The sequence below is a fragment of the Natator depressus genome, chromosome 3 (genome assembly GCF_965152275.1).
Source record: "Natator depressus isolate rNatDep1 chromosome 3, rNatDep2.hap1, whole genome shotgun sequence".
NCBI lineage: Eukaryota > Metazoa > Chordata > Testudines > Cheloniidae > Natator > Natator depressus.
Genome location: NC_134236.1, coordinates 163,138,836 through 163,152,598, shown reverse-complemented (window position 1 = coordinate 163,152,598; position 13,763 = coordinate 163,138,836). Strand labels below are relative to the sequence as shown.

At 41.5% G+C, this 13,763-nt stretch overlaps 1 long non-coding RNA gene across 1 annotated transcript in view; it reads left to right on the top strand.

Annotated features, from left to right (window-relative positions):
• The window catches only part of LOC141985278 (uncharacterized), a 33,459-nt gene extending 32,645 nt beyond the window's left edge, over positions 1–814 (top strand). Inside the window, exon 2 of the long non-coding RNA XR_012638896.1 lies at positions 786–814. This is a non-coding gene — a long non-coding RNA (uncharacterized LOC141985278). The remainder of the gene's footprint in view (positions 1–785) is intronic.
• Positions 815–13,763: the final 12,949 nt, after the last annotated feature.

Here is a 13,763-nt window from a genome sequence, read left to right as displayed (position 1 = left end):
GTTAGCCCCAGCGACTGCCTGAGCAGTGGTCCTGGGGTGGCAGGAGCAGCGACAGAAGCAGAGGTGGGTGGGCAGCCGCGGGGGCTGCCGGAGCAGCTGCTGCTTGGTGGCCCCCGGCAGCTGGTGCCACTGGCCCCTGCCCACCCCCAGCAGCAGTTCCCTGCCCCCCCCAAGAAGCAGCCCTCCCCATCTGCCAGAGCAGCACACTCCCCCAGCCTCCTGCTAAGGTTTAGTCAGGGGTATATAGTACAAGTCATGGACAGGCCACAGGCCATGAATTTTTGTTTATTGCCCATGACCTGTCCATGATTTTTTCTAAAAATAGCCATGACTAAATCATACCCTTACATATGGTTAAGCAGTTGTCCCTGACCTGGTTACAATACAATTCTATTTTGTAGCATAGATGAGGCCTTAACCATACTGTCTACCTACAATATAGCGTGTACTGTAACCGATGAGAGGACAACACTTCGTAACTGACCCCTTGACATGGTTGGATTTGTATTGTAGTTATACATTTACAGTATATATTTCTAATCCTAAATAACTTTTCTTCCAAGTATTCAGAACTCTTCATGCAGATTATAAATTAAGACCCTACATTTTGAAATGAACTTTTTTTAAGAGCACTAGAAAGCATCTTAACTTCTGCAAATGAACATATGGTAGAACCTCAGAGTTATGAATTTACCAGTCAACCACACACCTCATTTGGAACAGGAAGTACACAAACAAACAGAAGCAGAGAAGAAAGAAAGAAAGAAAGAAAGAAAGAAAGAAAGAAAGAAAGAAAGAAAGAAAGAAAGAAAGACAAGCAAATACAGTACAGTACTGTGTTAAACATAAACTACTACAAAAAAACAAAGGGAAAGTTTAAAAAAAAGATTTGACAAGGTAAGGAACATGTTTCTGTGCTTGTTTCATTTCAATTAAGATGGTTAAAAGCAGCATTTTTCTTCTGCATAATAAAGTTTCAAAGCTGTATTAAGTCAATGTTCAGTTGTAAACTTTTGAAAGAACCATAACATTTTGTTCAGAGTTACAAACATTTTAGAGTTATAAACAACTCGGTTCTACTGTATATTTTCCAGAGTTCAGCCTGGAACATTTGTATGGTTTAATTCAACACCCACCAGAATACACAGTAGCCCACATTGTCCCCCCCGGAAGTAAACTATACATAACAGACTGACAGCTTACAAAGGGTTCAGCTTGCAGAGTTTCCTAATAGATTCTTCTGTATTAATGGTTCTGTTGCATTAATATGTAATGCCATACATATGCAAAATATGTATTCACTTAATATAACATTATGTATTAATGACTGCATTACCTGTGAAGTCAGCTTGGAGAACTACACATGAAAGGTCTCCTCTGAACATAAAACATCAAGACATTAGGCTAGTATTTGTAATGTGCCTAATTGCTATTCCTTGCCAGGCCACTAGCTGGTATCTGACTGAGCTGCTCAGGAAATTAAACTAGGGGGAATATAGCCAGACTAAATGACTAGTCTTTAATGGTTATATTGCATTAAGAAATGTAAAAAATGAATGCACTGCCACTTTTTTATTTCATAAATCCACTCAAACAACTATGATGTAACTGTTCATACAACCTTAATTGTGATTAGAAGTAAGAAAAATATTCAGTGAACTTTAAAAGGTTCAATATTTGAACATTTTCACTTCTGCCAATTTCAAACTGGTCTCAGTTTTGTGAGTCTCCATGCTATAATGGAGAGCACTGTTAGTGGAAATAGGTGTTCTTTACAGAAACATTGTTTTCACAGTCAAAACATGGACAATGTCATGATTCCTCATGTTTTCACAATCAAATTTTCATTTTTTGCAATGTGAAATTTTAGCCATGAAACAGAGAATTTAAATTTTTAAAAGTCATGAAAAAAATTGGCATTTTCTCTGAGAACAGATTAGGTATTTTGAGATTTCAGCACTGAACCAGGAAATCTCCTAAAGCTAAAGAACCATCATGAGATTCTGGTAGAATACTATTTTGTCACTGATTCATTTGAGTTTGGTGAGGGGATAGTGTGTCAGAGAATGGGGGTAGCTGGTTTCATTTTCCCTTTTAAAATATTTCCATGTGGATGTATTCACATGAGAGGTGTGGTCCAGGCTGCAGCACTACAAATTCAGCTACTAATAGAGAATATCGAAGCTGCCAGTTCAAACATACATAGAGTACTAGTAGTCCCCTCACATCCTCCTCACAATCTCTTAGGATGAAATTCACCCCTGGACAGAGGGCTGGCACAGAACTAGGTACCAGTTAAGTCCCGCTTAAATTCTCACCTCTTAAGCCCCACTCATAGCCCTGGAGCTGGCCCGCAGTATGGGGTGAATTTCATCCTGAGAGATTTGTCAGGCTTTCCTCTTTCTAACGGTCTCTGAGAATCAGCTAGGGTAGGGTAAGAATCTCTCCACTAGATTGGGGAAATTCAATCAGAATACTATTATCAGCACCATGATTCATTTCACTTACAGTAAAATGAATCAGCCATCAGATGACCATGACTGTGCAGAACAGTTTGCCAGAAATTCACAAAGTGACTGTCGCATGTTGGAAATAATGATTACCAGAGGTGGTTTGGGCTTGGCAGAGATCATCTGGGAGGCTCCAGGGTATTTTCTTTCAGAGTTTGGTTGGGTTTCACTCTTGGCCCTCCAGTCCTCTTACTATGCATCTAACCTGTCATTATGGGTAGGCTGGGAAAATGAATAATAAATGTACCAAACATGAATATTAGTGCTATTTGGGCAAGTGAACATTACTCAGTCATCACTTGGGTGACATCCAGTAGGCAAATGCACACCTACTCCTGGCCTCTTTCCACAGGATATCCCTGTATCGGACAACCCCTGCACCTAGTAGGCCTAGCCCTAGAATCAAATGAAATGGCCATAGTGAATAATTATCTTCAGAAATACCGCTTTTTTCTTTTGGCCAATGATCCAACACCATGTTACTCCATTTTAAAGGTTTGTTATTCTGTTCACAGTTCTCTTTATTTCTTTTTCCATAAAAATTCACAAGAGTGATTTTATTTTGTTCACAGAGAGTGAAAATCTCACAAATACGTGTGTGTGTGTGTATGTGTGTGTGTGTGTGTATTAGTGTTACATATACATGTAAATATTCACACTGGAAATGTTTGTGCAGCCATCTTGAAAACTCCTTCTATTTATCTAAGTATCAGCTATCCAATCTGGGAGAAAAAACACCACATGTCTCAGATGACCAGTCTCATATCCCAAATAATGGAAGGTGAGAAAGTGAATGAACAATAGTCTTAAATATTATTCAATAGTTATATTTAGAACTTTTTTGATTTTCAGGTGACATTTTTTTGGTTTTCAGAAGTTTGGTTTGTCAAAAACAAAATCAAGATGTTCCTGTGGAAAACAGAGACTTTTAATGAACAAAATTGAAAGATTGAAAACCAATTTTCTGTCAAAAAACAGTTTCTGTAGAAAATTTTCAGCCTAATCTAGTTATACTACAACAGTATTTAGAGGCCCCATCAGGTGTGGGCTCCATTGTGCTAACCACTGTAAAAACATTTGTAAAGATGTGGTATCTTCCCTAAAGAGCAATATGTTCCCATAAACATGTTTGTTAAACAGTTTTACATAACAAATAAACATATGACAATCAAAGGGCTTGATTCATCACTGTATTACTCCAGGTTTACTCTGGTGTAACTCTATTGATTTCAAGAAGGAAGAGTGTGTGTGTATGGGGGCCAGAAAGGAAGATGATGTAGTCGTAGCAAAGAGAGAGATTTGAGCACACAGTGGATTCTTGAAGCTGTGTCAATGGAAGCAATTGCCTGGAGGCAGGGTGTAAACTGTAAAGTAAGAAGAGCAAAGGGCCAACTAAGAACAGAGCCCTGGGCAACCCCTCAGGCAATGGAAGATGAAGAGGAAGACCCACTGAAGGAACTTTGGAATAGGGAGAGGAGAGTGTCTCAAAAACCCAGTGAGAATAAGATGTAAAGGAGAGGAAGGCCAACTTTGTCAGATCAAGTTGTAGAGGTTGTGATAGGCAGCTTTACATAAAATATGAGCTGTGGGAGGAGAAGGAAAGTTCAGTATCAAGAATGATGCCAATGTCATAGGTAGTGGAGGCCAAGGGCAGGTCTGAGTCAAAGGTGGAGTCATGTTTAAGGATATCCCTTCTGACCTGCAGCAGCATCTCTGTCTTTGAGACAGAGGAAGAAGAGATGAAGAGTCAGGTTCAAGATATTCAGTCTTGGGGTGTGAACACCATTCAGCTGCATAAATAGATGGCTGAAACTTAGCAGCTTACTTATGAGCCGCACTTTACCATTCAGAAGCAGTCGTGGTTCCAAAACCCCAGACAGCAAGGTATGAATGTGATAAAGTAGTAGACACTGAGTTGTTGGAGTGAAGCGATTCCAGCACGTCAGCCTTTGACTCATTTGACCTCCCCCCAGTGTTATTTTTAATGTCATTTTCTGCTGTTGAATATGTATTACTGTTATACAATGCTTACTAAGTTGGTTATGTAAAATTCTGGAGATAAAACCTCAATCCAAGGCCCCCTCTTAAGATTTCTGAACTTCCTGAGGGTTCTGGGAGCACATCCAAGGATTTTTATTATTCCCAGAAGATATGTGGAGATTATCTATCATTTGAAGAATGTGTGTATTGGGGGAGACGGGGAGCATAGTATATTGTTCCTTTCCTGGATAGAAAGTGGGATTCAACGATGACCCAAAACAGATGTCAAGAAGGGAGGAAAACTAGTAAATAAATAAAGAGAAACCCCTGAGATATGCTGAAGGATTACTAACCATATTATGCATTTTATGATGGTGCCATCAATATTACTCATCCACAATAAGTTATCTTAGACTTTATAGGTTTTCTTTTAGTTGCACATATTAACAATACAACAGCATGGAGCTGACATTCGTCTTCCATACTGAGCAAGGTTTTATAGCTTTTTTTTTCTGGCTGTCACCTCTTTCTGATTTTTACATTAAACAATAATTCCATTTTTATGAACATTGTCAAATACTTTTTATATTTTTTTTTAAATTACACAAAATTTTAGGGCCTGTTTTTTAGGACTTATTTTGTTTTTTGAACCCACAGAATTACAGACGCAAATAATTAAAGCCTGGCCCCACTGAAGTCAATGGGAATTTTGTCACTGACTGTAACATGACTGGAAATCCAAGTACTTGTACATGCCTACAACTGCCCAACAACTAGTCTGTGTCTACAAACTGTGAGTGCAAAAAGGCAGCTAGATATTTGAAAATCCTTAACCACCCCTGTTTGTGATGCCCTCTTAGGAGCTCATAAGTAGAATTTTCCTCTCTGGGGTTTGGTCCTTTTTTATGTAGCAAACATTGATTCAATCTCACTGTTTGTTCTGGAGCACAAGCCAACATGACTTTTCCCCATTTACTACGTTGATGCAGTGGATATAAATCCATAGCAGCAGCATCACAACAGTTTGGAGATTTAGGATTTGCTATTTCACTCACCCTGTTTGCTAGATGGCGGCTTCTCTGACAGCATCTGAACGCTGGGGCAACAAATAAAAAGAAGGTACAGGGTTTTAATAAATTTGTCAGCGTCACAATGACAATTTTTGTTTTGAATGGGTAAATTTAGAACCTGGAACAAATTCTCATCACTTCAAGACTTTTGGCCTGAACAACTTGCTAGCATCCCTTTAAATCTGAGTTTACAGTGCAATAGTTGACTGAAATTCTTGTAATTTATTACCGTATTTTTTAAAAAATCGTTTAGTTTAATTAAAAGGCCAGTTAGTCCTGGCCCTGTCAGCCTGCCGAGATTGTCTTTTCAGATGGCAGGTAAGGAACCCATTTAGTGCGAAAGAAGAAACAGTGAGAGGCAATAAGTCATAAATTCCCATTTCAGGATGTTTCCAGTAACAATAGATCATTGTGGATGTGCAAGGAGTTCCACACTTTTACATCAGGACAAATGTGAACAAAGTCTGTACTGCTTCAGTTTCTGAGCTATTTGACGATGGGCACCATGGAAATGATAACACACACACACACACAGCAGTCAAGACATATACTATAATATTACAGGTCCAAAGTCCCCATAGCCTGCTCATTTAGAAAGCAATGTCACCATTATCATCTGCATTAGGAGGCTGCAGAATGGAAGGTTGCAGCCTTTTAAAATTTATTTTATTTTATTTTTGGTGGGTTACTGAAGTTGAAGGGTAGGATTCTGGGGAAATCACAATAGCCAGAACTAAGTTAGGATCCTAGAAAATCCTTGTCCCTGGACTACAATTTCTAGGTTCCGTTTAATATTCCTAAATCAGTGGCCTTGTAAGTTTACTCTTTATACATTTCACTAAAAAAGACACCATCACCTGAAGCTCCTGGCTGAGAATTTGCATTCATGGAGCTCACTAGATTTAATCTTTTGCACTGGTGATAAAGGACATTTGGTTTCATATTGGAAACTATACACATCCTAATCTGTCTTCTCACAAATACTCTGTGTTCCCCATAATAAATGCACAGTTTGCTCAGCACAACCTGGCATTAAAAAGAAAAGGGCTTAATTTACACACACGTGTCTCAGGGACATGATTTTGGCCAAAACACTTTTCTTTTTCTGAAAAAAAACCCCCTGTCTTTCTCAGAAACACATCAGTGACAGCAAATGACCAATGCGATTCTGGAATAAGTGTTTGACTCATTGCATTCCCCACTCCCACCCCAGTTGTTCCAAAAAATGCTGATTCATCAACACCTTTTTTGTCTAAAGCCCCTTCCAGTGGATTTTTCCTCCATGCAATCATTTGCTTTTCCTTAACCACACAAATTTCATTGTGTTCTGCATTCCTTTTGGTTTTCAGGGATCATGATATCAAATTCAAAGGTAATTTAAGTTATGGTGTGGGGAAGGAAAAACATATGGCTCCAGAGTCAAGTCACTTTCACTAAGATTTTTTTTTAATCATTATATCTTATCTGTACTGTGGTAACATCTAGATTCCCCAGTCATGGACAAGGGCCCCATTGTTCTAGGCACCGTACAAACACAGAACACAAAGATGGTCTCTGCTCCAAAAAGCTTACAATCTAAATATGAGAAAAGAGACAACAGGTGGAGACTGACAGGCAGGCACAGGAGTACAAGGAAACAATGAGACAGTACTTGTTGGCATGGTAGGCTTTGGTCTTAGCACACCAGCTGCCTAATCATCATCAAGTTTTTTGTAAGCATCACAGTAAAAGAGGGACTTGAAAGTAGATAATGAGGTAGCTTTGTGGATGTTTACATGGAGCTCCACTCAAGCATGAGGGGCAGCATGGGGAAAGCAAGAAGGTGCTTGCTTGAAAATATAACAAATGGGCCATGGAGGCTGGCCTCACTAGCACAGTAGAGGTGGGAGTTGATGTCTCAATAGTGTATGAGAGCTAAGCAGTGTGGGGGTAGGCCACGCCAGGCCTTGAAAGGGACAACAAATAGTTTGTATTTGATGGAATGAAGAAGGAGCCAGCGAAGGGATGCAAAGAGAGGAGTTGGCACAGTCAAATCAATGAGCAAGGAAAAATTATCTTTGCATCAGCATTCTGAATGGAACTAAGTGGGGCAAGACGGCATGTGGCAAAGCCAAAGAAAAGGGGGTGTTGCAGTAGCTGACTTCACCTTCATACTTGAGAACTAGTGAAACCATTCCTTTGGCTCCCCTTTTAGAACTGAAACCATTCTGTGTATGTACATACAGCTTTTGCTGTGGTTGGTCTGATCCTTCTTTGTCTTATAATAACAGAGGTTAGCCAGAACTGGAACTTCAACACCCAAACTCCCAGAGTTCATTGATTTTATTTGGGGGGAAGTGGGGAAACAAGGGGCATGAAGCAGCCAGTCACTTTACCAGAAAAGTACTGAAAAATAGATTGATTCTAATGCCTCATACATCTGCTATTTCACTACTTGCATGTGTTATACCATGTGCAGAGAGAGCATGATAAATTCTCCCCCTCTGTTTTCTCCTTACAGCACGCGTGTTACAGAAACTGCTGGATTTTAAAACAGATGTGCATGCAGATAAATGACAAACCAATTGTTCCCTTCCCCTATATCAGGGGTGGCCAAACTAGCCATGCACAACTCTTTTACTGTTAAAGTGTGGCTTGTGGAGTCCCCTCCCCAGCCGCCACATTCTCCACGTATCAGACTGGGGGAGGGTGGAGCTCCGGACCTCTGCCTTGCAGCAGGGTGGTGGGGTAGGGGCTTCTGCCCAGTGGGGATGGGGGGGTCTCTGTGCTTCCCAGCTTCTGCCCAGTGTGGAGGGAGGTTTCAGGGCTTCTGACCTAGGGGTGTACCTGCTGGGGCTTGGCGCTTCAGCAGGAGTGGGGATGAAACCCCAAGTCCTATAAGGTGTTTCCTTCCAGGCTGAAGCCCCAAGCCCCAGCCCCCAGCAAATGTGCCCCAACTCTTGAACTGCTGAAAATTGTCATATGCAGCTTGGAGGGCCAGTAAGTTTGGTCACCCCTGCCCTATATGTAGTGCTACTGTAACAATGAAAATGTTTCTTCAAGATCTGAGTACAATTTTGACTCTCACTCTTTCTCACAATATCCTGTCAAAGGGATTCTTTGCTTTTCAAGTGTTTGGCCAAGATTTGGACTTGAATGGGAGCAAGCTCGTTGACGCTTGAACCAAGCAAGATGGAGGTGATGCTAATGGGTGAGGTATGGATCTTTCTGGTTTAGCAAGGAGCGTTTCTGGTACCAAAATCAAGAGAGTTTGTCCACCATTTATTCAAGAAATTAATAATTCAGGGTGCTTTTAAATTTCCATCAACTACTGTAATCTCAGGGGGCATAAATGATCAAGAGCACCTTTTTCCTGTCTGCCACTGGTAAGGATTTGTGACTCTCTCTCTCAGGCATGGACCTTGCTACACTAGCCCGGACTTTTCTAATTTCTTCTTTGGATTCATGCAATGTGTTCTGCATGGGGTTATCCAATACCCTTGACTATTATGAGGAAGCTTCTACTAGGGCAGCATGCACCTATCTGTCTGCTTAGCAGATACAACCCCATGAAGAATATTACATGAGCACTTCACTGAAAGTGCTACTTTCTCAGTGTCATCCACATGGCATTTAAGGTGTGGGTTTATCTCCTGTCTGAGGAACCACCTTTATCCTCCTGGCTGAGAGAAGCTTGGGCACACAAACTAACAGTCCCCAGATTAAAACATTGGTATGTTCTGAATAGAGGCCCCTCAGCTCTGCCAGTCAATTTTCTTGCTGGCTTGACAAAGCCTAAGTTTGTTAGGGCATGGAGCCACTTTGTGCGGCAAGGGTGTATCGTTTGGGGGAATTTTTTTGATTTTTCTTAAATTGTTTTTTAGAAGTCCTTCATTGTTTCATGCCCTCTGAGACTTTTTATATCAGGCACATTTTATACATTAAAATATAATCAAAGAGATAGGTATTATCATTGTTATGGCCAAACTCACCAGATGGTACTGTGACACATAATCTGACAAGGACTTTTTCTTAACCAGACAGCAAGTTTTTATTCATTGAAAAATGCTGTATTCTTCATTTTGTTACACAGTGGTCCTTGGAGAGGGGTGGTGGCAGATCACAAACTCTCCCCTCTGTATTATTCTCTATATTTGGGGAAATTCTTGGAACACAGAAACTTCATGAAAACAGATATTTGTGCGTGGGCTGGGATTTCTGGAAGGGGGGACTGCCTGCATCCTGTTTGTCTAGTTGGAGTGGTATATATATGAAAATAAAGTAAGTTATAGTTAGAACACACAAAGAATTCAGTCAAACTCCATGTCACTGATTTCTCCTCTACTGAGAAGCCAGTGAACAAGACTCCAGAGTTTGACTGCTGCTCAGCAGAGAAGCAATGCTGTTGTCAGAAACAGAATCCTAGTGTTGAAAGAGCGGACACAGATATTAATTTAAGCATCCAATCCTACAAACATTAAACATTTATAGTGTGATAAGACGCACGCTTAACTTTACATATATAAGTAATTCCACTGACCTCATCAGAATTACTCATGTGCATAAAGTTGTTGACTGTTGACCCCTGCCCTGATCCTGGAGGGGTTTGTGTGATGTAGTTTATCAGCATTCATGATTAATGGAATAGTTATGCAAAATTGGAACACCATATATAGATAATGGGCAGGTATTAATCTTGTTATGATCACAAAAATTGATCAAATGTGGTTGTGTATCTGATAATTTACATATGCATACGTAAATTGCATGGGTGATGTTGTGGTGGGAGTCTGCTATAGACCACAGGACCAGGGGGATGAGGTGGATGAGGCTTTCTTCCGGCAACTAACGGAAGTTACTAGATCGCAGGCCCTGATTTTCATGGGAGACTTCAATCACTCTGATATCTGCCAGGAGAGCAATACAGAGGTGCACAGAAAACCCAGGAAGTTTTTAGAAAGTGTAGGGGACAATTTCCTGGTGCACGTGCTGGAGGAACCAGCTAGGGGCAGAGTTCTTCTTGACCTGCTGCTCACAAACCGGGAAGAATTAGTACGGGAAGCAAAAGTGGATGGGAACTTGGGAGGCAGTGACCATGAGGTGGTCGAGTTCAGGATCCTGACACTGGGAAGAAAGGAGAGCAGCAGAATATGGACCCTGGACTTCAGAAAAGCAGACTTTGACTCTCTCAGGGAACTGATGGGCAGGATCCCCTGGGAGAATAACATGAGGGGGAAAGGAGTCCAGGAGAGCTGGCTGTATTTTAATACATCCTTATTGAGATTACAGGGACAAACCATCCCGATGTGTAGAAAGAATAGTAAATATGGCAGGCGACCAGCTTGGCTTAACAGTGAAATCCTTGCTGATCTTAAACACAAAAAATAAGCTTACAAGAAGTGGAAGACTGGACAAATGACAAGGGAGGAGTATAAAAATATTGCTCAGGCATGCAGGAGTGAACTCAGAAATGCCAAATCAGACCTGGAGTTGCAGCTAGCAAGAGATGTTAAGAGTAACAAGAAGGGTTTCTTCAGGTATGTTAGCAACAAGAAGAAAGTCAAGGAGTGTGGGGCCCTTACTGAATGAGGGAGGCAACCTAGTGACAGAGGATGTGGAAAAAACTAATGTACTCAATTCTTTTTTTGCCTCTGTCTTCACAAACAAGGTCAGCTCCCAGACTACTGCACTGGGCAGCACAGCATGGGGAGGAGGTGACCAGCCCTCTGTGGAGAAAGAAGTGGTTCAGGACTATTTAGAAAAGCTGGACGAGCACAAGTCCATGGGGTCGGATGCACTGCATCCGAGGGTTCTAAAGGAGTTGGCGGTTGTGATTGCAGAGCCATTGGCCATTATCTTTGAAAACTCATGGCGATCAGGGGAGGTCCCAGACAACTGGAAAAAGGCTAATATAGTGCCCATCTTTAAAAAAGGGAAGAAGGAGGATCCAGGGAACTACAGGCCAGTCAGCCTCACCTCAGTCCCTGGAAAAATCATGGAGCAGGTCCTCAAGGAATCAATTCTGAAGCACTTAGAGGAGAGGAAAGAGATCAGGAACTGTCAGCATGGATTCACCAAGGGCAAGTCATGCCTGACTAACCTAATTGCCTTCTATGAGATAAGTTCTATGCCTTCTATGGCTCTGTGGATGAGGGGAAAGCAGTGGACGTGTTATTCCTTGACTTTAGCAAAGCTTTTGACATGGTCTCCCACAGTATTCTTGCCAGCAAGTTAAAGAAGTATGGGCTGGATGAATGGACTATAAGGTGGATAGAAAGCTGGCTAGATTGTTGGGCTCAACGGGTAGTGATCAATGGCTCCACGTCTAGTTGGCAGCCGGTATCAAGCGGAGTGCCCCAAGGGTCGGTCCTGGGGCCGGTTTTGTTCAATATCTTCATTAATGTTCTGGAGGATGGCATAGATTGCACCCTCAGCTAATTTGCAGATGACACTAAACTGGGAGGAGAGGTAGATACGCTGGAGGGTAGGGATAGGGTACAGAGGGACCTAGACAAATTAGTGGATTGGTACAAAAGAAATCTGATAAGGTTCAACAAGGACAAGTGCAAAGTCCTTCACTTAGGAAGGAAGAATCCCATGCACTGCTACAGACCAGGGACTGAGTGCGTAGGCAGCAGTTCTTCAGAAAAGGACCTAGGGGTTACAGTGGATGAGAAGCTGGCTATGAGTCAACAGTGTGCCCTTGTTGCCAAGAAAGCCAATGGCATTTTGGGCTGTATAAGTAGGGGCATTCCCAGCAGATTGAGGGACGTGATCATTCCCCTCTATTTGACATTGGTGAGGCCTCATCTGGAGTACTGTGTCCAGTTTTGGGCCCCACACTACAAGAAGGATGTGAAAAAATTGGAAAGCGTCCAGCGGAGGGCAACAAAAATGATTAAGGGACTAGAACACATGACTTATGAGGAGAGGCTGAGGGAACTGGGATTGTTTAGTCTGCAGAAGAGAAGAATGAGGGGGGATTTGATAGCTGCTTTCAACTACCTGAAAGGGGGTTCCAAACAGGATGGATCTAGACTGTTCTCATTGGTAGCAGATGACAGAACGAGAAGTAATGGTCTCAAGTTGCAGTGAGGGATGTTTAGGTTGGATATTAGGAAAAACTTTTTCACTAGGAGGGTGGTGAAGCACTGGAATGGGTTACCTAGGGAGGTGGTGGAATCTCCTTCCTTTGAGGTTTTTAAGATCAGGCTTGATAAAAGCCTGGCTGGGATGATTTAGTTGGGGATTGGTCCTGCTTTGAGCAGGGGGTTGGATTAGATGACCTCCTGAGGTCCCTTCCAACCCTGATATTCTATGATTCTATGATAGGTGTTTGCAGGATTGGGACCTTATTTTGTTTAAACAGTATCCAAATATCTGCTTTGAAAGACAAAAATGCTATGCACTGCATATGTAAAGTGAATTTTCAAATACTGTTTAACTTTCAGAGCACTGTAAACTGCTTTACAACATTTGGCTCTTACAAAATGATTCAAGAATGCTGGGTAACAATGGAGATTTCTGATTGGGTGATAGTGATGTAATACACGTCAATATTTCCCACTAAAAGCACAGGTATGACCTTTTTACGTTGGACTTTCCATATCATAATAGCTACAAGGCACTCATGGTTAATAGATTTCTGAGGGATTATTGCACTTTTTGAGTAGCTGAAGTCACTTGACTTTTGGCTGGTGCCTCATGCTGCACCTGAGCTGTGTGATAATCCCTCAGAAATGCACTGCTTGTTGAGTCTTATGGCTTAATTATTAACATTAACTGAAGTCAGCTATAGATTAACTGGCCTGCCCAGATGTTTCTGTGCATGATGGATGAATGTGATGACTGATGAAAAGAAATCCAAATCATGGAGAAAGTCCAGTCTTTTAGGAGTTCTTCTGGTATAGTGAGAGAGAGAGAGCACGCACAAAGTGACTGCAGTTTCTATTAACAGGACACCAGAGATCTTTCCACTGTGTATGGTGCTATAAACAGCCAATTTAACACTGATTATTCCGTTGCTAGGGGACTGTGAAAAGATTATACAAAATATGGTAGACCTTATTAGTTTAAAAAGCATAGGGCCCAATCATAATACCATTGAAGACACTTGTACACCACAATCCCCTCCTAAAGCTCTTCTCCTGAAGACCTAAAGAGGCCTGTGGCAATGGAGCTCCCCTCCTGCACAACTTCTAAGGTCACTAAAGGCCAAAGATAC